General features: G+C 51.1%; 1 protein-coding gene across 2 annotated transcripts in view; it reads right to left on the reverse strand.

Moving 5' to 3' along the window:
* RRBP1 (ribosome binding protein 1) overlaps nucleotides 1-11,320 on the reverse strand; it is a 58,851-nt gene extending 47,531 nt beyond the window's left edge. For both annotated transcript variants that reach the window (XM_060284717.1, XM_060284718.2), the window contains exon 1: nucleotides 11,188-11,320. The gene's annotated coding sequence lies outside the window, so the exon portion shown is untranslated. The remainder of the gene's footprint in view (nucleotides 1-11,187) is intronic.
* Between the last annotated feature and the right edge of the window lie 10,780 nt (nucleotides 11,321-22,100).

Below are 22,100 nucleotides of genomic sequence, written 5' to 3' on the forward strand. Positions count from 1 at the left end.
GGGAAAGAGTTATTTTCTTCTTGGTTTTTCGGCTTTTACACTATTGCAGATGGGGTCTCTCTTAAGTTTCATTTTCTGTTTGTTGCTGGTAATACTGACATGTAATTGATTTCTGTAGGGTTTTCCCCCCCAACCCACAGCAACCTTGCCTAATTCTACTAACTTTCTACTAGTAGTAATTCTACTACTTTCTTCCCAATCTTTCTATCCTCCGCTTCACTTCTCTTGAATTTCTGCACAGGGCAGGACGGCCAACACCGTGCTCAAGAGAAGGCGTGTCAGCTGGCAGCCTGTTCTTCCTGATCTCAAAGCAAAACTTCTGGGCGTCTTGCTATGCAGTGCAATGTTTGCTGTAGACTTTCCTGCAGGTGTGCCTTCATCAGGTTCTTGGTTCTCTTCTTAGCTTAGTGTTGTTAAGTTATATGTTCCCAGAAATTCACTGTTGTTAAAACTTGCAAAATTATCACCATGTTGAGATGAAAAAAGGCGGCTTATACAAACAATGTGTGGTAGAGCCCCCTCCTCTGGTGGTTAATAAACACCTATGACACTGCTTTGCTTTTATTTATTAGCACAAGTTGTTCATGATAACCACTCATCTTTTTAACGTCACCACATCTGTAGTGAAGTCCCATTTTACACTCTTGATGTTATTTGTGCCTTTTTCTTGACCAATTTTGCTTGATATTTTTCAACATTATTCATCTTTTGTAAGAATGAACTTCTCCACTGTATATTTACTTGTTTTCTGTTTCGTTAATCCCTTCTCATTGTCACTTCCTTCTGAGTGGTTTATTTTGACTTTGTTACTTCTGGAGACAGATGCTTACTTAGCTCATTAATTTTCATCTTCTTTCTTAATATGTGTATTTAAAGTTATCAATTTCCCTATAAATATTTTAGCTACATCCTACAAGTTTTGATGTGTAGTATCTTCATCATTCATTTCAAAATATTTTCTATTTTCCTTCTTTTTTTGACCTACAAATACATGCTAGAAGTGTTTTATTTTAATATACACATACATGGAGATTCTCTATTTATCTTTTTATTCATATTTCTAGTTTAACTGACCTCTGGTCGGACTACCTGCTCTACATAATTTCAATCCTTTCATTTGTTGAGATTGACTTTAAGGCCCTGGATACAGCCAATCTTTGAAAATTCTGAAGTCAAATAGGTATTAGCTGGCTACAGTGTTTTGTTTTATTTATATAGAGTCATAGATCACATTCCTAATTTTGTTCAAAGTTCTAATCCTTAGTGATTTTTTGTCTGCTTAGCTGTCAATTACTGAGAGGATATTGTAAAATTCTCTACTATGCTTATAGATTTGACCATTTCCTGTAGTTCTGTCAATTTTTGTTTTATATATTCTTTCATTTTCACCGTCTCTTGTAAACAAGAGTTGGATTTTTAAAATCCAGTAAGATATCTTTATGTTTTAACTGGAGTATTTAGTCAATTTACAATTAAAAAAAAAATTTTTTTTCTTTTTTTAATTTATTTGGTTGCACCGGGTCTTAGTTGCGGCAGGTGGGATCCTTAGTTGCGGCCTGCGAACTCTTAGTTGCAGCATGTATGTGGGATCTAGTTCCCTGACCAGGGATTGAACCCGGGCCCCCTGCATTGGGAGCATGGATTCTTAACCACTGCGCCACCAGGGAAGTCCCCAATTTACATTTTAAATGCTGATATAGTTGAGTTTAACTCTATAATCTTATTTTGTGTTATTTCCCCACCAGTCCTGGAGTTCTTTTTGTCTCCTTTCTTATCTCTTTTTGGATTGTTTTTAAATCACTCCATTTCTTCCCCTCTACTATTGCAGAATACAGTTTCTATTCTTTAGTGACAACCTTTAAAACACAATAATATGTGAGGTTCACAAAGTTCAAAATTAAACAAAACTTTACTCCCTCCGCTAATTCTAACACCCCCCTAACTTAGGTGTTATTAACCATATCCTTTTCCCAGTGCCCCTCCCAACATTATTATTATTATTTCACATTTGTTTAGAGTTGCCCAAATGTTCCCACCTTCTTCATTCTTCTTTCCGTTTGGCACTATTTTCCTTCCAAGAACATCCTGGAGAGTTTCCTTTAGCCAAGATGTCACTAATTAACGGTCTTGGTTTTTGCCTTAAAAGTTACCTTTATTTCACCCTCACTCTGGAATCTTTTCCTTTGGTTGCTGTATCACTACACTTTCTACATGTGGGTGTTTTTCCCTTGTTTGGATGGGTGTCTTCTCCATTCTGTACAATTCTCAGTCATTATTTCGTCCAACACGGGCTCTGGCACACCACCTCTTCTCCCTGATTCTCAGTTGGTCTTACAAGTTACTTACAAGTCCTATTTTGTTCTAAAGTGAAACCTGTACATTCTGCTCTATCTTCCAGTTCAATCACACACTTCAATCTGTTGGGTTTTTAACTATAGTGGTTGAGCTGCCCATGGCTAGAAACTGCACCTGATTCCTTTATCAAATGTGTTAGGTCACTTAACAGTTTCCTTTCTTTGTAGGTATTTTCCACCTTGTCCATTACTTTAAGCAGAGTAAGAAGTGCTTTTAAACACTGTGTCAACCACTCACTGTCTCTGTTTTCACAGAGCTCCTGCTGGTCCTCATTCACTGAACGCCTGGCGTTCTGTGTTTGGTTATTCTCAACCAGGGATGCTCGTTTGCCTTGAGCCGAGGATAAAGGCGCAGTCCTTCAAAGACCTGCTCGCTTGTGGACCGGCTGTGGGGCACTCTACAAAGAATCAGAATTGGCTGGAAAATGTCCTACCACTGAGGTCACAGGATCTGCACGAAGGACAACATCTCAGGAGGGGATGGGCTTACTTCTGACTCACCTTCACCCTGGAGGTGCAAGAGTCCTCGGTGGGCACAGCTTCCATCATCCTGCCCACCTTGGTCTCTGCCCCCTGCGCCCAGAGGTGCCATCGGAACTCACAGTTTGCCCAGTTCACCGAACGCCCTCAGGACTGTGCTCACCATCCAGGGTTATTCTTTGCACTGAGACTCTGGTCTCCTCACTACCTTCCTCAGGATCTTCCAAGCCATTCAGTGCTTTCCACAGGTGTTGTTTTCATCTGTTCTGTAGCACTTGCCCCACCCGAGTGAGAAGACTGGTCCAGCCCACCAGTCCACCCTGTCACCGGAACACAGCCCACCCTTACTTCTTCAAGCTACTGACATTTGGCACTGCTGCCACTCGTGGCCAAACCAAACCCCAGCCAGGCAAGCTCTTAAAAGGAAAGAGGTCATCCCTGCGATGTGACAGGAGGGCTGTTGGGTAGGGTGACTCCCAGATCCAAGCCTGGATGCACATCTGTCCCAGGAGGAGGGGAGCCTGCCCAGTGCCCTTGCCTCCCGGCCCTGGGCTCTGCGCAGGGTCCCAGCAGGTGGGCAGAGGCTCAGGCGGAGTGACCTCTGGTACCCAACGGCCGGCTCCTTTGTTTTGAAGAAATCCACTTAACACTCCAACAGTCACTACATCTACCTTGTTGGAACCGGGGTGAGGTGGGGGGGTCTGATGAAGAATCTCCCCGCAGATCAAAGCTCTGTGAGCCCTCCCTCATGTACTGCGAGGGGTTGCCTTTCTGCTTGGACAGCATCTGCTCACCGGCAGTAAAACCTGACCCTTTTCCGCAAGCCCTATGCAAAGGCTCCTCTTTGATGAACCATCTCCAGGACATGGGGAGGGCAGCACGAGGGGGTGCTTCTTATCAGTAGCAGTGGTAACTCAACTTCACCCTGGTTCCTTGTTGAAGTCATGTTCCAAGATCCTAGGCTGCTGGTGGGAGTACAAATGAGGACCAGCGCTCTGGGGAGTCCGCACTGTTGTCCACAGCTGAGCATATGCCTCCCGTTGCTGCAGCCCCACCCCTGGAAACAGACCCCGTGGAAAAGTGGACACGGGGTCGCCAAAGTCAGGGGCAAGACTGCATTTTACATTATCGTGTAATTTAGAGTACATCAAAACAGAAGCCCGAAAGTGGAAACTATCCAAGTGCCCCTGCACAGTGATGTGCAGAGTATGTACAATAGGGGGATGAACTACAATAGCCCAAGACCACGGATGGACCTCATGCTCACACATAACGTCGAATGGGAGGCCACGATGAGCACAGGCCGTGTGTCCACTTGCCCCGAGTCCACGCGCAGGCGCGAGGGACCTGTGAGCTACAGGTCAGGGGTGTGGTTACCCCCGGGCACGGGCAGCAACCCGAGGGGCACGAAATGAGCTGCTGGGGGACAATGCTTCTTGTCTGGCTGGCCACGTGGGGCGCCGCTCCGTGAGCTGCAGGCGGGACAGCGCATTTTTCTGTATTTGTTCTACTTTAGTGAAGAGTTAAAATATGTATATACACACATGCCAACTTTGGTAGGAAAATGCATCCACACAGCTCTCAAAGGAGGAGCATCTCTGATGCCAGGCGGGTCTGTCACGGCACATACACTCCTGCCACCCCCAGGCCCCTCATATGCGCTCACTACGCAGCTCCCAAGAGAGGGGAAGTGGGGACCAAGGTCACAGTGGGCACCGCCTCCCACCTCCAAGCCCCACAGACCTCACTGTCCCTGCGGCTTCCAAAACCAGACTGTTCAGAACAAACCTCAGGGCTTCCCTCTGAGGTTGGAGGCAACAACACAGGCTGCAGTGGCCAGCTCGGCCGTGGCTAAAGCCCCGTCCATGCCCCTAACGACATGTCACTAACGAGGCCGCTGTTGACGGTGTCGTCACCGCTCACTCTTGCGCACTGACCCCTTCCCCGAGTCACTGCAGTTACTACGGAATTCCCCAACTACGATGATCTAGAACTCACCAAGAAATGAAAACGTGTTCAACAGAAATAAAGTTGCATCTAATTCCTATGCAGGATGAGCCTTAATTAAAAAGGAAATCGTTTTGCTACAGCTGAGTTGTACATTTTAACCACTGAATGAAAAGTTCCAATAGAACATACTGCCTGGGCTGAGGGCCAGAACCCGGTCTCTCACGGTTCTGCGTGAAGTGCGTAGGCCAGATCCTCCCGTCAGGAGGGGCCAGGAATCTATGATCTACTTTTCCATTTCTTTGCCTAAAAGCAAAGGCAGGCAGAGAGGAGACAACGAGGGATGTGGGCTCGGCCTGGAAGGGGCTGCGATCAGCCAGCCCACCTGTCTCCAGTATCCCACACCTGCCCAGCGTCCACGCCCGGTCCTCGAGGAAACGCCATCTGGGAGGCGGGAGGTTCACCTCATCCAGCCCTCTCAGTCCAACAAAGTCTGACTAAAAGAAGGGAGAATGGAATGCCAACTACCGGAAAAGAATTTCCCCTCCTACCACGAAGGAGCACTCTTGCTCACGAAACACAAAACCCACCTCTTTTCAGAGGCAGTGCACTGTTCAAACCAAAAATAACGTTTTGTTTCCTGGTGAGGGCGTCGTCACTGATACGCTCGGCTGCTCTGCAAACCCATCTAGCTCATCAGCTCCGCCGGGAAATAAAGGATGCTCACTGCGAATTCTCCTCCTGGAACCAGCGCAGGCACCTGGGAAGGGCCCGGTCTGGTGAGGCCCCCGCGTGGGTGACGGACAGCGGAGAACAGGCAGCGCTGAGACCAATCTAACCGGCCTGCAGGTGCAGGGCACCTGGGAGAGAGCGAACGCCCAAGCCTTCTGCCAAGGGTCACTTCAGAGCATTGGCTTCTGCTGGCGGAGCAGGATGGGCCACATGTGGCAGCACCGCCATGAGTGTAACGGTCAGTCTCCCAACTGGAGCCTGGCTGGGGGGGAATCCCAAAGTCACTTGGCTTTGGAATATGTTTTTTGTGTTTATATTTGATGCTCTAGGAATCCAGGCTACTTGAGGCTAAATGATAATGTACTCACAGAACACAGGCACTAGAAAATCACCTGTTAGCTCGGCAAGGATGGGCACCTACTGTGTGCCACTGTCCAGACACTAGGGACACCTCGGGGAAACAGGGCAGCCACAACCCTGCACTGGGAGAGCTTACAATCCAGTGTCAGAAATGACAAAGTCAGTCACATATGTGACACATCAGGTGGTGATAATGAAAACAAAGCCATGCAGAGAAGTGGGACTGGGGTCACCGGGCCTGTCACTTTAAATAGGGTGGTCAGGGAGGTCACAATGCACAGACCTGAGGATGGTGGGGGAGCAAAGCCACATGGCCGTCTGGGAAAAAGCTCCCCAGGGAGAGCAAGAGCATGTGCAAAGGCCCTGCGGCAGAAGGGCCTGCCCGGGAAACAGAGCAGGGGGTGGGGGTGGCAGCAGTGAAGCCTGAGGGAAAAGTAGGGCCTTGGAGGCCACTGGACAGACTCTGGCCAAGGAGGGTCCTGAACACAGGGTGGCACGATCTGCTCTGGGAACAGACCAGAAGGCAGGGGGTGAGGGCAAAAGCAGGCAGACCACTTCAGACCTAGTGAAATAACCCGGGGGATGAGGGGTCTGCACCAGGCTGGCACCAGGGGATGCGGTGAGAGTGGACGGAGCTGACACGTTTGCCGTCGTAAAGGATACAAGTGTGAGAAGGCATGGAGTGAAGGATAAAGCACGATGTGTGGCCTGAAAGATGGAGCCAACTGGCCTGGTTTCATATTACACGAGGAGGAAACTGAAGCCAAGGGACGAGAACAGTCACATCCAAGGTCACACCACTTACTCTGGGGACTAGAACCCAGACCACTGCTCCCCCCGCTGCCCCAAGCTGCAGCCAGTGGGGGACGCCGGTGACTACGCAGGTCACATGCGGACGCCCTCCAGCTCCTCTTTGCTCCCAGACGCTGGAGTAGACAGTGTCCCTCGGGGACCACTGGCACCCAAGCACGTACTGTGAGCGAGGCTGGGAGGAGAGCACAGCCCCTGCCTGGGGAAGACAACCACAGTCCACGGCTGCCACCTGAGAAAGCAGAACTGGTGTGCCCAGAAATTCCCACTTTCCCCAAGAGAACCCCCAAATCTAGATTTTAACAACAACAACTTCTCCAATTTTAAAAGGTGGCTCAGTTGTTTAGCAACCGGGCCTGAACAAACCTCACGTGCCAGCCAAGTTCCATCCATGCAGGGCTCCAGCTGGGAACCAGTCTCAAGACAGCCTGAAACACACCTGGTTCACTCACACCTCAACCAGGGCCAGGGCACAGAATTAGAGCTTTGGGTCTAAGATGGTCTTCTATTCCAACTCTGGAGCCAGCAGATGGTATTCACTATCACTATAAATAGCTGATCACTTCCGCCACAACCTTAGGGGCCTCCTGTCTGACCAACAAGAAAGTAGCTGTCTATCACTCTGGGCTGTTAACTGGTTTGACGTTACTCTACACAATGTACTAAGATGAGGCCACTAGTAAAGCCAAGAATTCAGAAATTCTCCCCAAATACTATCCAGTGATCCTTTCAAAGTTCTATGGAATATAACAAAGCCCTGCAAAGAGCCAGGAAGCAACTGCTGCCCGCCAAACAGGAAAATGCCTGCACCCTGGACCGTGTAAGGTTAGGAGATCGGCAGCTGTTCCAGCCTTGCCAAAATAATCCAACGTAGAAATTACAGAACTTTCTTTATAAATTAAAGTTGCCCTGCGTTGCTAGGCATGTGGGAGATGCATGTCATTTACAGCTCTTAAAGGAAACACGCTACATGTGTCTGGCCTCCAGTCGTGGGAGTCGGCCTGCCTGTTTCAGGAGACTCATCAGAACTTGTGTGCCTAAGAAAACAGCCTCCTAGGAAGTCCCCAGGTTAATTTTCCATAATGCTAAGTGGCCCTCTTGCCCAGGCTCTCTCACTTAGAATTAAATATTTACTTTCCCTACAAGCCATATGTTTTCTGCCCAATACCTATCTTCCGTGTCTGTTACATTTGACCACTTTGATGCCCTTGGTGTTAGGTAAGAAGCTCTCCAGGGCAGGACCACTGTCTGTGCTACGCCCCTGCTCCCCTGCCTTCTTTCCCTTAACATGCAGTTTATAATGCACACCAAGGGTCAGGAAGAACTGCTTTCTAAAGGTGACATCTTATTAGGTGGAAGCGCATGAACAGCCACTAATTTAATTTTATTTAACTTTAATTAAGTTGAAATACCTCCGTGTGGCTACCGTACTGGACAACACAGTTCTAGATGGAGTGTCTTCGGACACGAACAAGGTTCGTTTGTGGTGTCTGAAGGCCTGGCACACAGGAGAAGCTTGACAAAGACATGAAATGAAAGCCCTGTCTTGGTACTGCCACATCCCACACTGAATCCCTGCCTTCGTTTCCATCTTCCAATTCCAGGTGCTTCCTGGGGTACTTACTGTCCCAACGAGTATGGAATTATACGGCCTGTAGGTGTCGGTGAACATTCAGAAGGCCGTGCCCACATCACCCAGCAGCTGGGCAACAGGAACTGACCTGCTGGGCCTCCACGTTCTCATCCACAGGATGGGAACAACCACATCTACGCTATGGAAACTGGCTGCTGTGAGGCCGAGATGTACACCAAAGCCGTGAATCTGACTCTAAACAGTAAACCTTAAAAATCAAGTTGGGCTGAGCTTCGGCTGTCCAATGAGATAGCTGGAGAAAATTTAACATGTGTGTTGGTCTACCTCATTTCATCCGCAATTATTGTGTTACGGGCCAGGCCTTAACCATCGCCGGGCCAGAACGTACAGATGGACAGCAGTGTCTCCACCGTCATCATTCTCACTGACCATATTTTTTCTCCCAAAACAAGATTTTAGCACAGAAAAATCTGGATTCTCGAAAAGAATGGTTGACTCCTTGCCTATACGTCACTCACCTCCTCGTTAAAACTCCTTGGAATAAAAGAACAAGTAAGAAAAGTCTGGGGTCCTGACATTTTTAAAAGGCGTCCCTGCTACATAATAAACCAGGATGCCAATCAAATGGTTTGCATTCAGCCACTTACATGGAATTTGGTGCTGTATCATCACTACAGCCTACTGACTTAGGGCTCGTTTCAGCAAAGAGCATAATTGCTCAAATGTGACTCAGTGGCTTGGGATTTATTTAAAATTCTCCCATCACCAAAAACTATTCATGCACCAAGGTACCAAACTAACTTCTTAATCTCTGTAGAGATGTTCAGAGGCCAACTCCTAACTGTGAAAGTGAAGAGTTCTGATCCAGCACAGTGCCTGCGGCTCGACTCCCTGGCGGCTGTTTCCAGTCCCCGAGACACCTTTCTCTCCCTATCTGGCCACCCACCCCGCCACCCTGCAGCTCAACGGGTCCAGAAGCCCTGAACGTGCAAGCCCTGCTCCGCCTCCTGCCTCCAGCTTTCCTCCTTCGCTTCATCAGAGAGGGAAGTGGCATCTCCAGGCCCTCAGAACCGGAAGCTTCTTTCTGGAAGGAAAACAAGTTGGCAGCCCACAGTGGGCCTGACCTTTGGAGAGTTCATAAAGGAACAGAGACGTCACCACAGCCCGCTGCAGGATCACAGAGCCTTCTCTGGGGTTGGATCAGGGGGAAGTCAGGACAGCCAAGCACAGAGGAAAGCGTAGGGGGAGGCAGAGTGCTTCCCAGCCCCGCGGGAACAGCCAAAGCTCTGAAGAGACCTCCTCCCCAAAGTCCAGAAAACGCCACACAAACGCCCCCGCTCTGAAGGTTCCAGCACACCAGGCAAACAGTGACCCGCGAGGCTCCCAAGAGCCTGCAAAGTTTCATTTTCTAGATGCTTCCTAGACTCTGCTGACCTCCGACCTCCAGGAGTTATTGCCAAACTTCCTTCTGCTGGCACAAGGTCCCAGGGTTTCCCAGCACTTACCTGGGAGGCTGCCCGACCCTACAGTGAGTGGGTGGTTCTATCTCCAGGCTACAGATAAGGAAACCCGGGTTCAGAGAGGTTAAGCAACCTGAGCAAAGGGTCTGCAGCGTGGCAGGGGTGGGATCCAGACGACAGGACGTGGCAAGGCTGCGTCCGCAGCGAGTGGGCCAGAGCCAAACCCAGACCCCACCACCCTCCCGGCCCGAACACCCTAGAAACTCATGCAAAAACAGTAACAGTCAACACCTGTGGACTACTCCCTACACGTGCTGGGTCTTCACGGTTCTCTCTCCGGCAGCCCGGCTGTTCCGACGTGGAAGCGGACCCCGGAGTGAAACAGCCTGGCCGACTCCCCACGGTGCCGGCTTTCGGAAGCCCACCCCTTAGCCATGACACCACCCGAGCTACCGTTTGTGATCTGCAATGTGGGGAGGGTTCCCCGAGGCTTCCCAGATGCTGCCCGGGAAGCGCGGACCCCAGCCCGCCCTCCCCTGCCCGGCGCCAGGCCGGGAGCCCGGGACCCGGGGCGGGAGCCAGGCGGGGTGCCAGCGCGCTTGACGGCCGGGCCGGAGGTGCCACTTCCGCCGGGCCTGGCACCGCCGGCCCATTCATCGTCCCCCCGCCGGGCGCCCTCGCACCGGGTCCGCGCGGCCGGCCGGGCAAACAGCGCCCCCGGCCCCGCCGCCAGGGGGAGCAGGGAGCCGCCTCCCGCACTCCGGGAAGTTGCCACCGCGGCCGCCGGGCGTCCGGACCCGGACGGTCCGGGTCTCCGCACGGCGGGCCCCGCGGCCCCGAGCCCGGCCCGCCCCGTCGGCGCCGCCCGGCCCCGCCGCGCCCCCAGCCGCAGCCCGAGGCGGGCGCGCTCGGCTCGGGCCCCCATTCAATCCCGCCCCCTCCCCCGCCGGCCCCAGCCGCCTTCCGCCCGCCCCCACCCCCCCAGCCCGGACTCCAGCCCGGCAACGTCATCCAGCCGCTTCCCGAAGCTTAACCCCTTCCTCCGCCAGCTGTGCGCCGCCCCGCCCCGCCGCCAACTTTCTTCGCCCAACTTCGGAGCGCGCCGGCCGGCCCGACGGCCCGGCTGGGAAGGACAGAGAGAAGTGGGGGGGGGCGGCCACGTCGCGCCGCGGGGCCGCCGCAGGTCCCGCAGACGGCGAGGGCGTGGGGTCCACACCTCGGGCACGCTCGGCCAACGCCCCTGCACCGGGTTCGGCCCGGCACACGCCCCCAGGGCCCGCCCGGACACCCAGGGTCCGCCGCCGCGGCGACGGCCGGGGGCGCCGCCGGGGGAGGGGCCACCAGGGAGACGTGTCACTCCCGGCGCGGCCCGCCCGGCCCGGCCCCGGCGCCCCGACGGCCCGGCCCGCGCGCCGCCACCGCCGCTGCAGGGCCCGGCCAAGTTTCTTACCTGCAGCCGGAGACGCGGGAGGGAGAGCGAGAGGGCAGGAGCCGCCGCCGCCGCCGCGGAACCGGGAGAGAGGAGCCGGCCGAGCCTCCGCCGAGAAGCCGCCCCCGAGCAACTGCAGGCGCCGCGACCCCGACGCCACCCGCCCCGTCCGCCGTCCGCTCCGGCTGCTCGCTGGCTGCGTGCGCGCGTGTGGAGTCGTGGCACTTTCTGCCTCGGAGCTGGCAAACGGCCCCCTCCGCCGGGATCGCCGCCTCCTGCCTTCCCCACCCGGGCCAGCCATTCATCGAGCCGCCTCTCCCCATTGGCCCGTGCCCCGCCACTCCGCCGGCCGCTGACCAGTCAGAGCGCGGGCGGCCGAGCCGCGGCGGCGGCCATTGGGCGGAGAGGCGGGTCTCCGCTTCGGCCAATGGGAGAGGGGAGGAGCTGCGGGGAGCCTCGGGGGCGGGGCCTGTGAGGGGCGGAGCCGCGCGGCGCGGCGCTCGGCCCAGCGCGGGGGCGGGGCGGGCCCGGAACGCGCGGCCGAACGGGGGAGGGGGCGCCGGCCGGCCCCGCCCACTCCGGGCCAGCGACCGTGCTTGCTGGCGCTGATTCCGGGAAGGCTGTGGCCCGGCGGGCCGCGAAGGTTCGAATCCCAGCGGCGCCGCGCCTGCGCCCCTGGCCCCTCCGGGCTGAGATGGCGGTGGGTGTCACCCTGAGCAGGGTTGCGCAACATGCGAACAGTAGGGAGAAATGCTTCGTTTAAAACCAACTGACTTCCCCTGCAGCAGCGCCCCCTCCGGGCCCTAGATGTGAGGACAAGTTATGCTGGGGGTCAGTTCAGAGAGGGCACGTCACTATCTTCAAAGAGATTGCAATCAGCACCAGAAAGAATTTTCTTGAGTAAACTGGGGCGGAAAGTCCAGACGGTGCAGGAGGAATGGAGGGTGGACGTCATTTACACCCATTTTTAGGGAGGTTACAACTGAGGCACCGTCCAAACCTCAACTGGCAGCAGGGCAATGACTGCAGTTGACCTTCCGGCATTTTACTCTGCAATGGGGAGGGTGAGAGGGTCTGACGCACATAAACTCACCCACTTTCCAGAAAACTGAGTAAACGGTGCTTCATGACAGGACTTCCCGACCCCTACCCCCCCCCCATATAACCCAGCACTCTCTCTTCATAACCAAATAAGTCTCAATTAAGATAATTTTAGGCCTGGTTTCTAACCATTATATCAGTGTCTCTTAAAACTAACTCTTTGAACTTGAGTCAAAGCCAGTTTCTTTGAAATTAAGGTTTCTGGGAGGCCAAAAGGGCTGCTGCAGGCTGATCTGCCCTGTACCACTTCCCCCACCCCCGTGGCTGCAGAATCCTGTTCCTAATAGCTGTTTCTTGGACAGTCTCACATACTCCCTCCCTCTTTGTCACTGGTACCATATGAGTTGTTAGATGTGGAAATACAAGCCATCATGAGGGAATAAAGAGGGGCTGCGTTGAAATTAAACTGTTCATTCATATTTTTAATCTCAGCAGTTCCCTAGCATATTAATGATTAATCCGCGGGAATTAACCTGGATTAGCTTTCCACACTCAGTCTTTTTCCAGTGGTGAGCCCCGGCTTGACGTAAAAGTCAAGAATCCCAGCTTCTTGCTGGCATATGCTACCAACTAGTTCTAATTGACCGTGGGTAAACCAGTTAGCCTCTCTGAACATGGATGTACCCTTTTAGGACAATCGCTCCCCTCTCTGGGTTTTGGAGAGTCATTCTTCCATCCACCCATCCATCCACCCATCCATCCACCCATCCACCCATCAACCCATCCACCCATCCATCCTACCTACCCATCTACCCATCCATCCACCCATCTATCCACCCATCCACCCACCCATCCATCCACCCATCCACCCATCCACCCATCCATCCATCCACCCATCCATCCACCCATCCATCCATCCATCCACCCATCCACCCATCCACCCATCCATCCATCCACCCACCCATCCACCCATCCACCCATCCACCCATCCACCCATCCATCCACCCATCCATCCACCCATCCATCCATTCATTGGTGTCTGTCGAGTGCCCAGAAATCACTACAAGCTGGGCAAGCAGCCTAGACTGATACTCAGACCCAGTAAAGACCCAACTGCCCTCAGAGGCCTTGCTGTGGGCACAGACCTCCTTCATCTTATTCACACTGGTTTTCCCAGAAGCAGATCCTGACCAGGAGGGTTTGGGTGCAAGTGACTCATTTGAGGGATGATCACAGGAAACACTGGTAGGAAAGTGGGATGGGAAGGGGCTGGTGAAGAGCACAATGTCAAGCAAGTGGCCTCTGCGGGCAGCCAAGGCTCAGCATCGCTGGGCACTAGGGAACCATGTGGAGCCCGCCCCAGAGGTGTCCCCCCTGCAGTGCGGGACTCCCAGTCCTCGTGGTAGAGGGCTTCTTCTGGGGGGCTTTAACTCACCCCGATGCTCCGTCAGCCAGAGAAAGCCTTCCAGCAGAGAGAAGCAGCTGTTTGCAGCAAGAAGCCCTTGGCAGAAGGCTGAGTGTCTGGGGCATCTGGGGGCCACGATAGGACCTTCTACCGACCCCACACCTGCACAGAGTAGGGGCTCCGTAAATGCACATTCCATAAATGTTGTTAAACGAATCATAGGATTACAAAGTCCGTAGGTGCGAAGGGTGTTTACAAAAAAGGGTCTCTCTGTCTGCTCCCTCCTGTGATTGACGTTTTTTTGGCCTCAACACAACATAGGGTTCAGTATGGACAAGTGGCCTGGCCTGAGCCTTTGCCTTTGCTCAGTCCCTGCCCCTTGTCCAGCCTCCACGAGGAGGTCAGCTCCTGCCCCACCCCACCCCCACCTCCTAGCCGACCTGACTCACAGCCACTGCTGTGCCTGCAGACTGCCCTCCTCGGCCCTGCTCCGCCTTCTCAGCCTGTCTCAGCCTTGGTCTCTCCCAAGGCGTGTCTGGGAAAAATGGGAACCACCCCCAGGACTAGATGGACAGGAGGTGCCTGTGGGGGAGTGAGGGGCTTCCCCCAGGCTCAGAGCCCCTGGCCCTGCCGCAGGCCTGTAACCATCAAGCCACCCAGCACGAGAGGGATCCCATCGCCCAGCACAGCCTCCAGGTCCTATCTGCTCAGTGCCAGACACAGGCTGAAGCCTGGGAATCAGGTCCCTGCCGCCCCCTGGATGACAGGCCAGTGAGGGCTGTCACATGAAGCCAGGCCAGAGAGAGGCCGAGGCGAGCTCAGACTGCGGAGAGCAGAGGGGTGAGAGCAGAAGCTGGAAAGAGAAGGGGAATTAGCCAGGCCAGAAGGTGAGAGAACAGGGCGGGTGGAGGCCTGGGATCTAGGTAGCGTGGTGCACCAGGGGCCTGCCGATTTGTGGTGTTTTGCCAAAGCTTGAAGGGTGAAGGAGAGGGTAAGAAGAGCTGAGTGTCAAAAGGCGAGCCTCACGGGCACAAGGGAACCATGTAGAGGTGATGTCAATGCTCCGCACCTTGGCGATAGTGACAGTTACACGATCAAATTATGCGCTCTTGAAAAGGGCGACTTTGGTTTGTAAGCAAATTATTCTTCAATCAACCTGACTTAAGAAAAAAAAAAAGGATACGTCCTTTTTGGGTTTTAGTTGTATATTAAAAACAAATAAAGCATTCTTATTGGGAAAAACTAAACATACAAGAATAATTACCTAGAACAGCCCATTAACTCATGACAGGGCTTTGCTTTCTATGACTAACTTGCAAATATTATTTTTAAAGAGTAGGTAGAAAGAGAAGATATCTTACAGTGTGAAAAGAGGTTTTACTTTATCAACAACTAAAAAAGGATGATAAAAGACAAACAGAAGAAAAATATCATGTGAAAAAAAGGACGTAACGTTTTTAGGTCTTATCACGTGCCAGGCACTATTGGAGATGCCTTACAAATAAGGAAAATTATTTCACCCTCAGAACAACCCAGTAAAGGAGGCACAGTTATTATCTCCACTTTAGAGATGAGGAAACGGAGGCACAGAGAGGTTGAGTACCCTGCCGTTTGTCACAGGGCTGGTCAGAGGAGGGGGGTGGGCGCCAGGGTCCATGAGCATAACCACTGCATTCGGTGCCAGATCCCAGAAGGTGTGCTGTACCTGTGCGGGTTGCAGTGGTGGTTCAGGGAAGGCTTTGTGGTCAGTGGCAGCCAAGGTCGCTCCCATGGCCCCCTATTTCGGCTGACTGTGATGCTCAGCTAGGTTGGGGACCCACTGGGTTGGAGGCCATTGCAATAGTTCTGGTGGTGAGGGCTTGAACAGAGCAGTGGCACCGTTGGGAGGTGTAAGGGTCCTTCATGAGGGTGTTTAGGAGGTGGAGTAGGTGAGGCTTCGTGACCACGGGAGGGAGGGACAGGGAGGAGCCACCTGTGAGCCCCTGTTCTTGGCCCGAATGACAGGGAGCATGGTGGTGTCAGTGCAGGGGCAGGGCATGCAGGAGAATGAATAGGTGGGGGGAAAGGAAGTGGGGAGGATGTTGCCTGTTGTCTTGACATGTCGAATTTGAGGAGTCTTGGGGAAGTCCAGGGGGAGATAGTGTTTCACTGGGTCTGAAGCTCAAGGGTGGAGGCCAGTGTGGCTATTACAGTTGGAAACCTGAGCACGAGAGGAGGTTCAGACCTTAAGGACAGAGATGAGATGATCACACCCAGCATGTGAAGCTGGGAGCTGCATGTGGATGGGGACAGGAGAAACCAGAGCTTGAGTCCTGCACAGAGAAAGGAAAACCCACAAAAGAGTCTGTATCAATCTGCTTTTGCTGCATAATAAATCACTCCAAAACTCAGTGGCTTATCACAATTCTGGTTTCCTATTAGAGCTCACACATCTACGGCAGCTGAGGCTTGGCTGATCTTGGCTGGCCCACGCATAAGTCACGCATGGGTGGGCTGGGGGTTCACTTCTAGTCTGGGCTTGACTGGAGCATCTCAATGCTGCTCCACAAGGCTCATTCCTTTCTTTGGGAATCAGAAACTAGAGAGGGCGTTCACTTCTCATGGCGATGGTTGAAGCAAAAGAAAACAAGCAGAAATACACATGGAAGGGAAAGAGTTTCAAGAAGTAAAGAATGATTAAATGCAGACTGGAAATTCAGCAAGATGAAGACTGAAATGTGTGTTAAACGTGGCAACTCAGGAATCAAAGTTTTAGAGGAAGGGGTGGGTGAAAAGTTGGCCACCGAGTTGTGGAGGGCTGAGAAGTGAATGGAGCCAGGGTGGGGGGCAGGTAGAAGCAACGTGCATCCATTCATCCAACAGATGAATCCAACTCAGGACCTATCACATGTCAGTCACTGTTCTAGGAGGTGAGGAGACAGCCTTGAACAAGGCAGAGGATTCCTTTCGTGGAGTTCACATTCTAGTGGGGAAAAGACGGTAGCCAAGTCAACCAATACATAAGCAAGGTGAGTCAAAATGGTGCCAAAGGCTACAAGGAGCGAGAAGAGGCTCCTGTGAAGGAGAGGGGTGGGCTTTGGGAATGGGGGGTGCAGAGGATGTAAGAGGCCGGTCAGAGAAAACCCCTCTGGGGAGGTGATGGTTGAGCTGACACTTAAAGGACGAGAAGAAGCTGATCTTGTGAAAAGAAGGAAGAATAAGTGGAAAAGCCCTGGGGTGGGGAGGAGCTTAGCAGCTGGTTCAGGGAACAGAAGGAGGACTGTGTGACTGGAGCTCAAGAAGGAAAGGAGAGAAGGCAAAGGCCGTGAGGCACGAAGGTGCAGACAGGAGAGGAGCCTTAGGATGTATCGGAAGCCAGGGGAGCGGGAGCCTTAAGTGGGAGAGTAGTGCCGTCTGATCTGCATTTTTTTTTTAATTTTTATTTAATTTATTTTTTTATACAGCAGGTTCTTATTAGTCACCAGTTTTATACACATCAGTGTATATCCCAAAAGGTCACCTTAGCAGTGGTGGGCAGAATTGTTAAGACATGGAATGGAGGATCCCAGGACCAGGTAGGAGGCTTTTGTAAGATTCCAGGCAAAATATGGTTGATGTGCCGGTAAATATTTAACTATTGGCTACTGGAGTTGGGGGCAGGGGAGCATTCCTAATTTGTAGCATTTGCCAATTTCTGGGGTGTGAATACTCCCATCGGAGCTGATTTCAAGTAACCAAACACAAAGATGCGAAGAAATTCGCAGTAACATACCATTATAAACCATACAGGTAACCTCATGAATAATCTCAAAGGCAGATATAATAGTAAAATGTAGTCAAATAATTAGGAAGTGATGAGGATGAGTATTTATTACTTTTGTTTTTACTATAATCTATGTCATTGTAAGTTTATATCATAAAATGTTTAATAATGGCTGTGTTTAATGAACTGCTTGAAAAATTCCTGAAAATGCAACAATCAGCCCTTATGAGGTGGCTGGTTCCTTCACAGAACTGAATATAACAGTCACCTGGACTGGAGTGGAGGGTGAGTGTGAGTGTGTGTGTGTGTGTGTGTGTGTGTGTGTGTGTGTGTGTGTGTGAAAGAGACTCAACAGTATTTGAAAATGTTAGAAAATGAAATCCTGTTCATGCTCATGTTGACATTTCTGCACACATCTCACGCCATGTCTGAGCTGTGGACTCGTTGCGGGCAGTGGCTGGAACTGATGCATCATTCTGTTCCCTGAAGACCTACCCAATGCCTTGATTCTGGTAAAAACTCACCTTAGGTTGGCTCTCCTCAGAGGAAGACCTTGAGAAAAAGATTTGAGTGAAAGCATTTTATATGGAAGGTGATCCCAGGAGTCACCAGGAAGGGAGTGAAGAAGTGAGCCAGGGAAGGAAGACAGCCAGTAAACAGCGCATCACCAGCAAGTTTCCACCGTGAGCAGTTGAAGCTTAATCCCGCTGAGGAACCCTGGGATGCGGTGGTGTATGCCTCAGAGGTACCACCCTGAGCACCGAGGAAGCCAGAGTACTTACTCACCAACACCTACCCATCACTGGTTGAAGGCTGCTCCTGGCGTTTCCAGCCCACGCCCCAGAGAAAGACCTGAGGAAGGGTGCTGGTGTTTGCAGTCAGCGGTTGTGGAGATGCCCAGGAATGGCAGAGGGGATGTGAACAGGGCATCAGCTGGGCTGATCCAAAACTGATAAATATTTCTTCAAGGAATGAACAAACGACTGAATGTAGGGCCCTCTGAGCTTCTAGAAACACAAATTTAGGGTTTAAAAGCTTTGAAACAGAACGCAGATCCTTCCGCTCCACAGTCAGCACATTTATCTTATACTTTTGCAAAATCTAGAGCAGGAGACCTATGACATCCCAGACGATTTAAGTTCTGCAGCAGTGTTACTCGAAATCAGAGTAATGTTGTTATACACTTAAAGAAAACGCTCTGTAGATAGACTATACTAACCATCAAAAGAAAAATAAAACTTACACAAAGAAAATAGATGGTAAGAGTGATCCCAAATTACAAATTTCTATGGTTGCTAGTGGTAGTAAAATATACCTTGGCCAAAAATGTTTGGTTTGCTGTGTGGGTGATGCTGGAAGTGAGCTTAGAGATAGGAGCTTTTGCAAAATTGAGGACTGACCTGGGGCTGGCTGGGTCCCCAAAGAAAATATGGGGGAAATAAATAGATGGATGATGTTTGCGTGGTACTTTCCTATTTCTAAAGTCCTTTGAAAATGATCCTTACTAGAACCGTGAGAGGGAAGTATTATTATCATTAGCTCAGTTTACAGGTGAGGCAGCTGGTGTTCAGAGAAGTGCAGTAGCATTGCTCAAGACCCCACACTTATAAATGACAAAGTTAAATAAGTCTAGAGACTCCAAAAATGGCATCTTTCCATGATACAACCCTCTGCTTTTGCCATGGAAAAAAACAGTGGGGAAATGAGCAGGTATAACAGACCCTACGTGAGTTAATGAAACCTTTCTCCTTTCTACTGTCCTTCCAGGACTCCACGTGTTTCCCCTTCAGCCTGCTCCTCAGATAACAGTGAGCACTTGGTAAACTGTCAGAAATATTTTAATTGAACTGAATGTGGTCAGCCTGGCTTGGTTAGATGCCTCACACTGGACATTCAGATTCAAAATCTGAGGGCCATCAAGTTAAAAGGCTTTCCCTGAGCAGAAAGCCTCCTTTACTAGTCTAGCTAGTTAGACGTCTTGACTCTTTTTAAAGATTACCAGCAATGAAGAACTCAGGACTCCCAAACTTTGTCCCTCGTGCCCGGTTTACTTTATTCATTCATTCGATGAATGTATCTGGAGCCCTGCTACACTCTAGGGTCTATGCTAGGTGCTAAGAACTCAGCGGAGAACAAGAAAAACAGGACCCTGTGCTCGGGGAGCCTGTGGTGTAGTAGGGATGGGCACAGGCAATCACTAATTCATCAGCCTAACGTTCAGCTTGTGGGAAATGCTCCAGTGTAAATAGAGTGAATTGGTGTACAGAGCTGTGAAAGACCCAACTGTCTTTCTTCTCTCGCTCTTTCCAATCCATCCACTCGCTTTTAGCAAACTCAACCTTCCAAAACCGGTGCTTCCATCTTGTCTTGTCCCCCCTTCAGGAGCCTCAGATGGTCTCCTCTACGTCAAATCTTTCTCTGCCTGACTTGTGTGGACTCCCGTCGCCTGGTCCCCCCGACATTCGCCAAGCTCTACACATTCCCGCCCGTGCCCATGCGGTGCCTCGGCCCAAAGCATGCTCTCCCAGCCTCTTGCCGTCCCCTTCTGCCCCAACTCTCAAGGACTGCCTTTGCTCGTTCATCCTGGAATCGGGCACTACGTTTGCCAAGCCCCCTCTTCTTGTTGTGGTGCAGAGCTGCATCGAACTTGGTTTCTCTCTGCCCTTGAAGAGCTCTCAGAACTGCTTCCTCCACAAAATCTCTGAACACATTTTTCCCCCACCGCTGGCTCCACGGAGAAGCTGCCCCAACACAACTGGGCACTAGTTTGCCGGCAGATTCTGTGAACAGGAATTAGAACTCTTCAACCAACATTAACGCTTATAAAAGGCCTAAAAGGTTTTTCCTTCTGAATCCACTGTGATTTCTGGTTCTGCAATGAGATGCTTTTAGCTTTTGGGAAGTCCTTTCTTGTATCTATCTTAAATCCCTCCTACCTCCTTCGTACTTCTTTCTTAAAGTCTTATTCTTCTTGGCTTTAGGGCACAGATAAGGCATCCCCACGCAATGTCCATTCAACGTTCACCGAGTGCGTCTCAGTTGATTAAGTGCCTGGCACTTAAAAATCATTATTCTATCCCCTCTTCTGGGTTCTCTTCTCCAAACTGCAGCTCCTTAAACCTTTTTTCCACGTCTTTTCTCGAACCACTTAATCATCGTGTGGCTCTTCTCAACTCTGTTAATCAGCTTTTTTTTTTTTAATCATTAGTGAGAGTTTTGAAGAAGGTCTTTAAACCAGAAGTAAAAAAGAAAATAAAATCCAGAAAGGGCCTGCAAGGGCGATTGAGCTCAGCTCTCTGCCTTTGGCCTGGCAGCCCCTTCAACCAGCTAACAGATCAAGCAGACTGTCTCAGTTCGGCACAAGCGTCCAGCCTCCAATCTGAACGTGCGCTGCAGACAAATTAGATTCGGTGGGATGAGAACATAGCCTGTGGCCCCCCTGACACCTTCTTTAGATTGCTGCTGGCCACTGCAGTCAGAAAAATCCAGGCCTGGGCAGAATTGAGTTAGCTGGTTTAATTTAGGCAACTTTTATTCCTTCTTCCATTGTGAGTCCACAGACTCTCACAGAGTTCTGGGTGCCACCTGTGGGGTGTGTGTGTCTGTGTGCATGTGTGTGGGGGGCGGGGGGAGATGAACTCCGGCTAATTCACACTAAAGTATTACTGGCTTACCACGCAATGCCTCTAAAGGCAGGGGAGGGTGAAGGCAGCCATTGAGGATGGGGCTCCAGCCTCTAAACCGTCTGTACCAGGAAGGCATTAAGGTTTATATTAAAGATGCACATGATTTTTGCATTCTTCTCCACAATATATCCACAAAGGCAGTTTTTCTAAAAAGGGAAATTATTTTATTGTTATTTTTATGACACGAGAGTAACGTATATGAATACATAATGCGGATAATACAGGAAAAGCTATCAAGAAAAACGTGGAAAATCACCTGAAGTCCCAACCCCTGCCATGTGACACTTTTTACTTTTCCCTTCTATACTATTTTCTATTAATAAATACAGTTTAATGTATATTAAATATTTAACATTACAATATAATATATATTTAAGATGTGTATAATATAATATAAAGTTTTAAATTATTTACTACTGTGTAAAAAGATCCTAGCAATTTACCTGGTAGTGTCAGGTCCAGGCAGTGAGGATGGCTCGTCTGACCTCAGGAGTGACCCCTCCAGGAATCATGCACATTTCAAATGAGGAAGAAAGAGAGGGCAGAAGAACTTTCTGGAAATGTGCTGGGTGGGCACTTTAGGGAGAGGGGGCGTGCATCCCAGCCTCTGCCCAAGTCTCCCAGGCCCTGCCCGGCCCTCAGCCCACGGCAGTGGGCAGCCGCTGGCGTGGACAACTCCAGGGCCTGGCAGGTCTGTGAGCGCTGTCGGTGCGCTGGGTCTTCCCTGAATGACCCACCTACAAACCTAGATTCATCTTCCTTGCAGAGAGGCCTCACTCTCCTCCAGCAGAAAGAGAAACACGCCCATTCCTAAAGAAGTGTTTTCTTTCTTTCAGGCAGGAAAATTAATGAGCTCCATCTTTGGCATGGATTAGAAAATTCCACCGTGGCCTTGGCAGGGCTCATGCCAACACCAGAACTTTAGAGAAACCCCACATTGAGAGCTACGAGGAACAAAGGTAAGGCTGGCTGACCTGATTTCCTTGCTCACAGTCGGGAAGGGAAAGGGGAGAGGAACAAAGCACCTGGCTGGAGAGGTGCGCCCGGTTGAGGGAGGTGC

Source organism: Globicephala melas, chromosome 15 (genome assembly GCF_963455315.2).
Source record: "Globicephala melas chromosome 15, mGloMel1.2, whole genome shotgun sequence".
NCBI classification, from domain to species: domain Eukaryota; kingdom Metazoa; phylum Chordata; class Mammalia; order Artiodactyla; family Delphinidae; genus Globicephala; species Globicephala melas.